Source organism: Sciurus carolinensis, chromosome 5 (assembly GCF_902686445.1).
Source record: "Sciurus carolinensis chromosome 5, mSciCar1.2, whole genome shotgun sequence".
NCBI lineage: Eukaryota > Metazoa > Chordata > Mammalia > Rodentia > Sciuridae > Sciurus > Sciurus carolinensis.
This window is the reverse complement of record NC_062217.1, coordinates 95,048,259-95,061,164: the sequence shown is the minus strand read 5'-3', so window position 1 is coordinate 95,061,164 and position 12,906 is coordinate 95,048,259. Positions and strand designations below refer to the sequence as shown.

The window sequence follows — 12,906 nt, the reverse complement described above, 5'->3', positions numbered from 1 at the left end:
TCAATTCAATTATGTAAGCAGGAGGAAACATCTGACACCTCCTCCTTAAACACAGGAAAGGAATGTTGTTAAGACAGGAGAAAGGAAACAAAGCAGGTATAAACAGTCCAGGAGGAATGTGGTTTTAATAGGAACTTTCACTATTTTCCCTTCAACTTGTTATGTACACATATTCTTACCTACAAATATATACAGATGTGTCCACATGTATTACGGATTTTTTGCTTGCTGATTCTAACAATACCCAAGCACCAGGTATGAATGACAGACACTGAGGAAAGAATATTACCAAGACGACTGCAAGACAAATGAGTGGAATGAAACAAGACTTTTCCATGCGTTACTGGCAGCCCAACTTGTTGGTAAAATCTTGACAGCAATGATCCCAACAGTACCTCACCTCATGCCCTAGTAACTCCACTCCCCTAGCACACTATGATCACTCTAGTGAGTTCTCTTCCATACTTCACATTGCGTTTTCATTCAGCTGTGGTCATGGTCTGTCTACGGTTTCAGTATCCTGCTACAATTTCTCTAATAGCCATCTTTAAAGGTTGCACTGGGCAAAAAACCATAGTGTAATAGAAAAGTCCTACTATGCATGTGAATCTTTTAATGTTAAAGTCATACTTTGTTGTTCAAAAATAGTGTCTGAGCACTGAGGCTAAGTAGGACTTCAAAAATGATGTTCATATTAGGCAGATAAAAATTTTTAAATCCATGGTTTAGAACAAGCTAACTGGTACAGTTGATAGAAACAAAATAAGATCAGGAGTTAAACAGCCTGGCTTCTGAACCTTGAACTAGTTGTAAGATCTCAGGGACATCAAAATTTCTCCAGGTCTGTTTTTCCCATTACATGGCACATAAATGTTTACCATGTTTGGGGCACTAGTCCAAGATTCTGCATATATCAACTCATCATGGTTCTGCAACAGTATCATGTGGTAGGCAAACTACACTGATTTGACAACTGAGGAGACTGAGGCACAGGTGGCAGAGCTGGTATCAACTGGCAGAGCAAGAATGGAACACAAGTCATCTGGGCCCAGAGTCTCATCTCTTAGCCTTTGGCACTACTGGGTTAGAGGGTATCTGGGATTCTTTCCAGTTCAAACCTTCTATGATTCTGAAATTCCAAGAATGAACTGTGCTTAGTTGATCACATTTATGATGACATCTTCAATTTCTCAATGCCCTTCATAGTAACAAATCCTTAACCTTTAGGCATTGAAAAATTTAAAGCAGCTACCAAAGACGCTGACTACAGACACTCACTTTAATGAAAGGTCAATCTAAAACAAACTAGAAATCCATATGGTGCTTCAAATGCTGCTTGTTTATTCAACTCTCATTAGGAAATAACTAAGTTAACTCAGTTAACTGAAAGGTAGAAGGATTGCTTTTGCAATAACTGAGAGCAGAAATGAACCACAACCCACTTCACAGCTCACTAATATTTCAGGTGGGTCTCTCCCTATCAAGGACTCCAGGAGTTTGCCTACCACCCCATTCCCAGGCAAGAAAGGAAAGGCTGCAGTGACATCTCCAAGCCACCAGAGAGCACATCTTCATCTGGGTTCAGAACATTTACAAAATAGGTAAGTTAAAATTTGAGACTCTTCCAAGACTATGTGAAAACTCCATCTGAGTTCATGTGTACTACGTTTTTCCCCCAAATCAACAAATAAGTCTGAAACCCATCCTTCCCTATCTCTCTTTTCAAAGTCCCAGCCTCCCCAGTCCAACTCAACCTTCACACAGATGAATGAAGGAGACTGCTACTTTCTAGATTGGGGATTCTAGGACCTGCTATGCCCCCAAATCAAGTGTCTGGTTAAAATGCAGACTCCCAGTCTCTATACTCAGAAATAATGCTTTGATGCACCTGGCATGAGGCTTAGGGAAGCTACATTTCTGAACAACATTCTCTGTATTGGCGTGCACACAGAACATGTGCCCAACGCACACACAAACACGCATGTACATGCACATGCCAACCACCACCACCTTCCCCCTGCCACCCTGTTGGGTGAAACAGGTAGACTGTACTTAGAAAAAAGTAAATAAACTGTTGCAGCAAAGCAAGAGCAAAGTGGCGTGTTGTTCAAATCATGGCCTAAATACTGTCTCCAAGCTCTTTCGAAATGGCAGGGTTTTCTGTGTCTCTCCTTAACAGTGTATCTTCTGATATCAAAGGCACCATCTTCAAAACAGACTCCCCTGCTCTGATCTCCTCACTGCTTTGGCCCTTAACAGGTGAGCTACTCCTGTAAAAAGAAAACCTTAGCAGCAAAGTTCCTGGCAACCTAGCAACTCATTTCCACCATCAATCATCTGCCTTGAGAGTCTCAGAGCAATAATTCCCCTCATGAACTAGTAAGCAGCTCCCAAGGTCTGGCTTTCTGTTAGGCACCTGAACATCTAGAACATGTGGGTAGCAGTAGTTGTAGGTGGTAGGACACTGGGCCAGTGTTTGGCCCCTGATTATCACTGCCTTTGAACCCATCATTTTCTAGCCAGATGGTAGCATGGACTTGTGATACTCCAAGACCACATCATATAGGAAAGGCATTCTGTGCACACAAGGCAAGCAGTTTTGTGGTTACTGAAATCAAACAATGCTGATGAGTTGCTGCTACTTCAGTTAAAGGAATATATTACACCATAGTGAAACTGAACTTCTCTATAACACTACAATACTGAAAAACATGTGAAATATTCTTATATAAGAACCTCTTCTTACAGAACCCATTTCCTATGCAATCAGTCCCACAGTGACTGGGGTTTAAGTTACAGGAATTCACAGGCTGGGAGTTTCTTATTACACTTGTGTCTGCTTTAGAATGAAGTTACTGACAACCTATCTCAAGTGACAGAGGCAGACTGGTTGCCTGCCCCCAGGGCTCCCAGGTCATTCCTCACACCAGATCCTGCCAGGGAAAGTACAATGGGAGGCTGGAGGGCCTCAGCCTGAAAGAAAAGCAGGTACCACCCAGGAACTGAGAGACCCCAGGCCCAGAGCCAAACACAACTGGTCATCCAACCTGCTGTTAAAATATAGATGCAATACTCTTGCACCCAAACATGTTTCTGTTCCAGCCACATAAGCAGGAATTTTAATTATGACCACAACTCAGGAGACCACATGTCAGAACACTGGCTTTTCTGAATCCACTGAATCCAACACACAGATAGAAGAGATTAGGCACAGTGCGAGATAGAGAAGACATACTGAAGGAAGTGACTTGTACAAGAAAGGACTGTGCTTACCTTTGTCAGGGAGGTCATGACTAGGAAGGTGGGGACAGGGAGTTTCTAGACAAGGAAGCCCTTCTAGTGGGGGGGCTTCTAAACAAACAAATGTCTATCTCAGTCTGGATTGTAGTAACTTATTTTCACTTCATAATTATGAGCTTTTGTTTTATATACTTTTAATATAAGTACAACAGTTATAAAAGGTACCTGCAATAGGACTTCATCATAAGACCAGTACTCTAGCCTTTATACTGGGGATGGATCACATGTCCCTGATGGCCACTGGGGTCAAGCAGACCAAAAACTCATGGAACACTCAGAACTCAGCAATGTCCTCACTGGCAGTGACACATTCCATAGCAGAATCACTTGTTTAGAGAGTTCTCCAAATTCTACAACTCAAATGCACAGTAGCCAACGTGGCACTTGATAGCAAGAGAGAACATATGAGAATGAGATTTACCGACAGTAGATTGCAATAAAATAATGTTTTACCCACTGCAAAAAAAAAAAAAAAAAAAAAGTCATTAGTGGCTGAGAATGAGACAAGGGCAAATGAGCAAGTATTTTTAAAAAACTAGGTTCCTGTAGGATGGACTGATCCTTAGTGACCTTGTGCCTCTCCTCATGCTTGGCAGGCTGCAGTTTTTGCCCCCTTCCTGGCACCCCTTTTCCCACCCATTATCATAGTAATATGCAAGCTAGGGAAAGGGTTAGCATAAGTTATTTCCTTCTTTTCCTTGATAAACTTTAATCATCTTCTACCCTCCAAAACTTTCCATTTGTCAATTTTTTAATGAATAAACAAGTTGCATATATGTGTTACCTGTTCTTTCCTTCTCTCTAAAGTAAGTATTGAAGGGGCAGAAAATGCCTCGAGAACACAGTACCCTGCACCCAGCAAGCATGCACTAGGTTTCAGAGGAAGGACCCTGAAAAAAAAAAAATTTCCAAAAACTATGCTGTAAAAAGGTGCTTATACAGAACTGCATGGGTCAAAACCATCTGTATTGACCCTGAGGAATTTCCTGCTGCTGCAAGGCAGATGACAATGTAATGCACATCAGGGCAGCACTGAATTGGAACATCTCTTGGAATAGAAAGTAAGCAGCACCCTTCAGGTCAGTGAAAGGATTTATGATGCTGCCATTTATGTTACAAGGAAGAAACATCTGCATAAGAAATGGGTAAAGGCATAGTTTGGGAGCCAGGCACTAAGAAATTAAAATTCCAACTCTATCAGGTCCTGGAAAAGGCACAGCTTCTGACTTCTTTGCCTCTAATGGGCTTCAGATGTCTTCATTCTCTTCCTTGGAGAGTGATTTAAAAGTCAACATAATGGGGTCCAGCTTCTGAGTCGCCTATGTGGGGGTGAACAATAATGGGAGGACCGTCGGTTCAATCAGAGATGCTGATAGAAGCCCATTCCTTCTATCCCCACCAGCCGATGTGTGCCCACAACAATCACTTGCTCCCTCCCAGCACTCTAAGTCTGGGGAAAGCAACACAAAGTGACAAGACAGAGACTGCACTTGCGTGGCATGGAAAAAACTACACATGCAGCGTCTGACAGTGCCAGCAGGGGTGTCCAGGGCACAGTGGTGGCTCAGTTTTCATGTGGTACAGTTTTTGCTGAGGTTCTGGCAACCTAGGCTCCTTTGGTAACTACTGGATATTCTTGCAATGAATGCCTCTTCTGCTTATATTCCTATGTGCAACCAAGAACACATGGACAGAGAGAAATTTTTGTCAATCTTTGGCTCTCAGAAATGCAACGGGATGACAAAAATAACAAAAAAAGAAGTCAAACTAGAAAAGTGATAGCTTAGAAAATGAGACTGAGCAAAGATTTGTACTACAAAAATGGTGTTCAAAGAGCCTACTCCTCTCTGTTTTCACCTTAACCTTGCTGTTAGTTCCTTTGTCTTTGAAAGCAGACGCTTTCTTTATTTACTTGACAGTGGACTACTCTCCAACCAGAAAACATATTGATTTTCTTTGTTTTATTCTGTCAGCAGCTTCTGTATTCAAATTTCTCTATGATTCTTGAACACTGGAGGTTATGGATTTAAATTCCTTAGAATTCAATTAAGTTTAACAAATGTTTATTAAATGCCCATGTGGGCAAGTCTCTGGTACATATTTACCGCTAACCTCATAACAAAGGGAAACATGTCAATTTGAATACAACTGAAAATTGTGTAATTGATGCTTAGAAATATTTATTTTTAAATAAAAAACCATAATCATTTTGTGAGCACTCCAAATCATATATAATACATTCTAGTAGTGTAAAACCAAAAGGTTCTAAATGGTGACCCATGAGTGAAATGCAAAGCAAAAACAAGGTCTATCTGTCCTACACAGTGTTAATGTTAAAGATTTTAATCACTTACTTAAAAATCTGGATTTCTATGAAAGGTTGAAGATCTCCCCTCACACACACCTCCACCTGGGTTGCCACCTGGCAACCTGGAAAAGGTTCCAAGCAGCAGCTGCTCCTATTACAAGGGGCATGGGGCTCCCTGGTGTGTCACAGTGCCCAACCTCCGCTTATCTAACATCCAAGCCACTTCGCCAATTCACATGACCCAGCTGGCCCTGACAGACATTTCACTTTGCGATTCTTGTCTTTGATACATAATAAAGTGGACTGAAAAAAAAATATACAAAGGCACACATATTTCAAATACTTCAAGATTTCCTTTTTATAGGGGGAAAAAAGGAGAAAATATCCTTTCCTATTTCAATCAAATATTCCCTGGATTTTAGAATTTCCGGAAACATTAATTTCTAAATCACTGTGTTTATTTCATTACTGCTTTTTCATTTAAATGTTTTTAAGATCTAACAAAATGTTATTATACTTCCCCACTTTATTCATATCACCACCTTTCAGATATGGGAAGAAGTTTGAGGACAACACTCTAGTTCACTAGGGAAAATAAGCAGGTGGGATAAAAATCTCAAAGATTTTCAAACACTGGCCTGACCATCACATTTTTCAAATATACAGACATCCTAATTTTATAAGCAGAAAGTATTTAGTACTATAAGAATGATATTTTTATACAACTACATGCATATATGCTTATTCATTCCAAATTTTCTTTTCCTCCTATCCAAAAATGGCAAATAAATTTTCTCACTCTTTTTATTCTTACATGGCACTGAACAGGGTTGAAGATAGTAGCCACTCACTGATGCTTGGTAAGCACCTGGATGCTTGAGGGAGGAAGAGCAGGAATAAACACACCAAAGCACAGAATAATACTATTTCCCAGTCAAAGGGAGCCCACGGGATCCCTTGCTGCCTGTCTCCAGATCCTCCAGCTCTGTGAACTGCCTTCCTATACTGTATGGAGAGCACACCATGGTAATTCCCATCACTCTCATTCAATTCAACTTCCTAAAACTCTACTAAAAAAAATGTTTAAGTAGTACTTACAAACATATGTTTATATTCCTGCAGTCACTTTTTCCCTACATGAATGATCGGCTACATGCTGAGGTGGTGTTGTGTCCAAAAGAGGTAAGGGCTTTAAGTGTTGGCTGGGTCTCCTACAGACACAGTAAATGGTATGCACTGCAGTTTGTTTTTTTCAAAAGGGATGAACAGTAAGGATGCCAGGGAATGGAGGAGCCTGATATAACACAGAGAACACAGATTCAGAGCCAGCAGAAGGTTTTTTCTACCAGGGAGGGAGGCAACAGCACATGCTCATAAAAAGCATGAAATCAGTGCTTCAGCCACTCCTATGCACCATGAATCGTGGTTTCCCCTCCGAGACTCCTTGTGTTCCCTCCTAGGAAATGGGATGATCCTGTATTACAGTCTTTGAAAGGGCACCAAGATGGGGTCCAGCACCCAGTGTGCCACAGTGGCAGCAATGGTGCTTCATCTTCTGCCTGGCTCTTTTTCAAGGCTACCTGGCTGCCTTCTGACCTTCTAGGAATCTATGGTTACATTTATTAAAACAATTTTCATCAACAAAGCACTGCTAAGTATGGATTCTCCAGGGAAAAGAGGCCATGAAAGTGAGTGAAAACCTCTCCTAGGATTCCTGGGTTCTTACTCCCAGGGGGAAGCTCTAGAACAAGAAAAATATTATCCTCATAATCTTTCATATTGGAAACAACTTTCTTCATTTGCAGAAAGAATCACACAACAAACATCTCATAGTCTTGGTCCCTCAAAACTAAAGGTAGTAAAGGACTAGGGCTCAGTTATGTAAAATCACTTAGCACAGCAGAAACCCTCTTCCAATAAATCTATTATTAAGCCTCAGGCCTAGCCTTACTATGTCAGTGTTTCAAAGAAAATGAATATTCTTTGTGGTCTTCAACTATTCTGAACTTTTTTTTTTTTTTTTTTTTTTTAATAATCCTGGAAAAAATCTCCATAGGCCTATATTTTGGCAGTTCTGGGGACTGAATCCAGGGGTTCCCACATACAAGACAAATGCTCTGCCACTGAAGTACATACCCAGGCCTCTTTTAATTTTATTTTGAGACAGGGTCTCACTAAGTTGTCCAAGATGGCCTCAAACTTGCAATCTTCCTGCCTTCACCTCCTGAGGAGCTAGGATTCAGGCATGCACCACTGTGCCCAGTTACACATGGAATTCTTTTAAAAAGTTAAAACAAAGGTCCAGGGAGGAAAGGAGAAACACAATTAAGGTCTACATGCTACTGCTGCAAGTCCAGGATTCCAAGTTAGGCTCCTCGTAGTAGAGTTCTTTGATCCTCTGCTATTACAAACGAAGGGTAAAAGAAATTGATTCTACCTGTGATCCTTCAGGATAAACTCAGTGCCAAGACAGCTGACAGTCTTTGCTACTGGCCAGAATTTTACTAAGTCCAACATCAAACACCACTTGTCCCCTGTGGACCAACGCTCTGATCAAATTACCAACAAAAAGAAAAACTAATGGCTGCCTAATAAATTCAGTTTGTTTTACAAATATTTTCTCCCTTAATGTCCATGAGGGAAAGTAAACCTGAAAAAGTAAAAGAAAATTAAAACTTGTGTCTTAATGAAACTACTTTGCCAATGCTAGGACATATTCTCTGTCCCAGAAAAACATCACGAACAAGATAGTAGCAATTTTAATAGGTAAGATTTTAGGAGAACACAGTGGACATTAAATAAAGACAAAGCTTTAAAGTCAAAAGGATAAGAACTAAGAGAAGCGACTGAAACCTGGATGCAATTCAAATGGCCTGGCATCTTTTCCACTTCCCTGCAAGGAGACTGTGGCATAGTTTGGGGGGTGTGGGTGGCACAAGGAGAGCAGCACCAGTGCCCAGCACATCACAGTATCCGGGCGTAATTACAGCATGTGATCTACAAGAGAATGATAATAACATCTGCTACTTAGCACTACCATTTGTGCAACACTGTACTAACCACTATACATGTATGTTAGGGAGGTCTGAGCATCTATATGGGGGCGGGGCATCAGGCAGCACGCACCTAAGAACAACCAATCAGACGCCAACAGATAAACCCTAATGGCATCTTGCAACCGCCCATCAATCAAGGAGTCCCAGCCAACCCCAGGGGGTCACTAAACCCTCAAGCCTTCCCGCACCAAATCCAGACTAAAAATGCCTGGCCAGCAGGAGCCAGGCAAGGATTCCCTAGCCCTCCATCCTGGCCTTTCACCTCGGAGGACTGGTGAATCTTGCCGGAGGGTCAAACCCCAATAAAGCCTTGTTCAGCCGCTTTTGGTCTAACTCCTTTCTGGTCACCTACATCTGACCTTACAATATACAGTCACATGTGTGCATATATGTACATACGTGACAGATACAAAACTTAGCAAGACCCTTTCTCAAAATAAAAAACAAAAAATGTGAGGGATATAGCTCAGTGGTAGAGTGCCTCTGTGTTCATTCAATTCCCAGTACAGGAAGGAAGGAAGGAAGGAAGGAAGGAAGGAAGGAAAAAAAAGTAAGGAACTTAACCAAGGATGTGAGACTTAGACACAAAAAACTAAAGACATTGTTGAAAAAAAATTAGACACAAATAAAGACATCCCATTAATGAATTAGAAGAATTAATAGTTAAAATGTCCATCCTACCCCAAGCAATCTACAGATTCAGTGCAATCCCTACCAAAGTCCCAAAGATATTTTTCATAGCAATAGGAAAAAAACAATCCTGCACTGAAGTTGTGGCTCAGTGGCAGAGTGCTTGCCTGACATGTGTGAGGCACTGGGTTCAATTCTCAGTACCACATACAAATAAATAAAATAAAGGTCTACAAACAAACAAAAAAAAATTGTTTTAAAAGAAAAAAAATCCTAAAATTAATATGAAACCAAAAAGACCCCAAATATGAAACAATCTAGAGCAAGAAAAACAAAAAACAAAGCTAGAAGCCTCGTACTTACTGATTTTAGAATATATTACAATACAAAACTACAAAAGCAAAACAGTATAGTACAGCCATAAACACAGACATATAGAGCAACTGAGCAGAATAGAGAACCCAGGGAACAAACCCCCACACACAAGTCTAAAAGAAAGAAATTGAACTCTATCTTACGCCATACACAAAAATTTACTTAAAGTGGGTTAGAGGTTTGAACATAAGATCTGAAAACTACAACTCCTAGGGAAAAAAAAAAAAAAATAGGGGAAACGCTCTTGACCTTGGATGTGGTTATGATTCCTTGGGTATGACATCAAAAACACAGGCAAGAAAAGAAAAAATAGGTGAGTGAGACTCCATCAAATTAAAAACTTTTGTGTGGCAAGCCTCTTACCCCAGCAGTTCAGGAGGCTAAGAAAGGAGGATCAAGGCCAGCCTAGGCAACTTAGCAAGAACCTGTCATAAAATAAAAAATAAAAAGGGCTGAGCTCAGTGGTAGAGTTCCCCTGTTCATTTTCAGTACTGCAAAAAAACAAAACAAAACAAACAGCTTTTACACAGCAAAGGAAACAATCAACAGAGTACCGAAGAAATGGGAGAAAGTCTTTTACATACCATGTAAGTAATCAGGGATTAATATACGGAATACATAAAGAACTAAAAGCTCAGTAGCAAAAAATAAATAACCAAATTTAAAAACAGACAAAGGAGTTGAACAGACATTTCTCTAAGAAGACCTACAAATGGCCAATAGGTATATGAAAAAAATGCTTAACATCACTCATTGGGGAAATGAAAATTAAAACCAAGAGGAATCACTTCAATGTGTTAAAATCACTGTCATTAAAATGACAAAAGACAACATGTGTTTGTGAGGTTCTAGGAAAGGTGGAGTCCTTCTTTACTGCTGATGGAGATGCAATGGTGCGGCAGCCATGGAAAGCAGTAGAGGTTCTTCAAAAATTAAAACCATAACCACCAAATGATAACATAGTAATCTCACTTCTAGGTATAGATATCTCCAGAAGAACTGAAATCAGGATCCCAAAAACAGCTACATTCGATGTTCACAACAGCATTATTTACAACAGTTAAGATATAAAAAGAACCCAAATGTCCACCAACAAATGAATAAAGAAAATGTGATATATACATACAATGGAACATTATTCAGCCCTAAAAAGAAGGAAATTGTACCATTTGTGACAACATGAAAGGACCAAGAAGACCTGATGCTAAATGAAAAAAGTCACAGAGGGACAAATACTACACGATTCCTCTTATGAGGCACTAAAAATAGTCAAACTTGTAGAAGTAAACAATGGAGTGGTGGCAACCCAGGGATGAGAGGATGGTGATATGAAGATCTGCACAAAGTTACACTTATAGAAATGAGTAGGCTCTACACACCTGCTGTACAACATGGTGCCTACAGTTAACAATAAGGTATTGTGCAACTAAAATTTAAACACTAAATTTATGGTTAGTGCTCTTAGCCCCCATCCTGCCAAAAAAGGGGAAGACAGCAGGTGGACACAAGGAAACATTTTAAGGTGACAGAATGCCTCAGTTGCGGTGATGATTCTAATACAAGTGTATACATATGTCCAAACTCAACAACTGTAGGCAATAATTTTGGGTGTTTTTGTATACAAATTAATACCTCAATAAGGCTTGGAAGGGGAGGACAAGAAGGCTATGGCCCAAGTATAAACAAAAAACATTTGTAATCCCTCCTAAAAGGCTTAAGTTTAACAGAAAATCAAAAGAAATCCAAAACACATAAGTATAACTTTTCATTTCATGTTTCCAGTCTTCCCAGAACTATTCTATTCCAGGGCCCCAGCCCCAGTCTACATTCTTCTGAGCACCACCTTCCCAGGCCTGGCTTATCCCTACCTTTCCTTCTAGAATTACAGTTCCATGTTAGTGAAGTAAAACTTTCCCACTCCATTTCCCAACAAAAGCCAAGTAGAAGATGAAAAGCCCTCCAAGGACCTAACATTCAGTCCGTTTCTACTTCAAGAGATGCCCCACTGTGAAGATGAGTGATGGGCCCCGTGAAACAGCTAACCTTTCAGTGAGAAACAACTTCTTTAAATAAAATGACTTGTTCATCTGTATTATGGACCAACAGGAAATCTCCCCAACAGTGTTGCCGCCACACAAGGCATGACCTACTGGGGTCTCCTATGCAACGTCAGCAACTTCTGCAACTCCTCACCAAGTGTGCTGGCCTGAGCCTGTACAGAGTCACCCTTGTCCCTGCTGTGCTCCCAGCAGCTACCCCAGCTGCAGCTGGAGGAGCACACCCCTTTTAGCAGAATAGCCAAATTCCATAAATGCCACTCTTTCTTCTCATCCCCCTCCAGAAGCTGAAGGAGTTCCACAATAGATAGAATATTTCATTCACACTGCTAAAGAACAATTTTTCCCATACAGAAACTGAGAGGGTAAATTCTCAACCAGATGAGGGGCCTTATTCATGACAATCTCAAAGGACAACTCTTGTTATCTGTCTCATAATAGTTCACATATTTTTTGAATCACAAATTCATCTATATCACAAATTTCTTGACAGCATTTCTGACATCAACCCTTTCCCCTATAATGTGTATATATAAATTCTGCCAATATAAATTCACTAAAGAATAAAATACAAAATCATTATTATCACATACCAAGTGCCAATACCACATTAGCAACAGAAGAATTTTATATCGTTGTTGTCCTGTGATATATAATCTAAACCCACTTGGAAACTCAAGTATTTGGTTCTTCCTTGGCTCTTTTTTGCAGGAATCCAAAATACTGCACAGAGCTGAGACAAGCTCTGGGAGTGAACTAGTTCTAGCAAGATCAGAAACTGGTCATTTCTGCAAATAGTACTTTTCCTTTGCTAGAATTTAGAAGAGTCTTTTCAAAGACTCAGGCTGCTTCAGTTCATCGGAGGGGAACCAAGGAGATCCTGTGCTCATGCTTGCGCTAGAGCTCTCAAAGAGGAAGTGTGGCACAGGCAGCAACTGTGATAATCAACAGGGATGACAAAATGCAGGAAACCAAGCTGAGTATTGGTCAGCTAACCTGTCATCATCTGCAGGGTTCCCTCTTAGCACTAAAAACCCTTGCCTATGTCTGCTAAGTAAAGGATACAGCTCCTGCAGTTCAGGGCACTACCATCTAAGGAAGCAAGGAGACATGAGGCTTGGGGATATTGCTCAGTGATAGAAAGCCTGCCTTGAATGCATGAGGCCCTGGGTTTAATCCC

At 40.5% G+C, this 12,906-nt stretch overlaps 1 protein-coding gene across 2 annotated transcripts in view; it reads right to left on the bottom strand.

Annotated features, from left to right (window-relative positions):
- The window catches only part of Sgms1 (sphingomyelin synthase 1), a 318,450-nt gene that overhangs the window by 259,336 nt on the left and 46,208 nt on the right, over nucleotides 1-12,906 (bottom strand). The gene's annotated exons all lie outside the window — the stretch shown is intronic.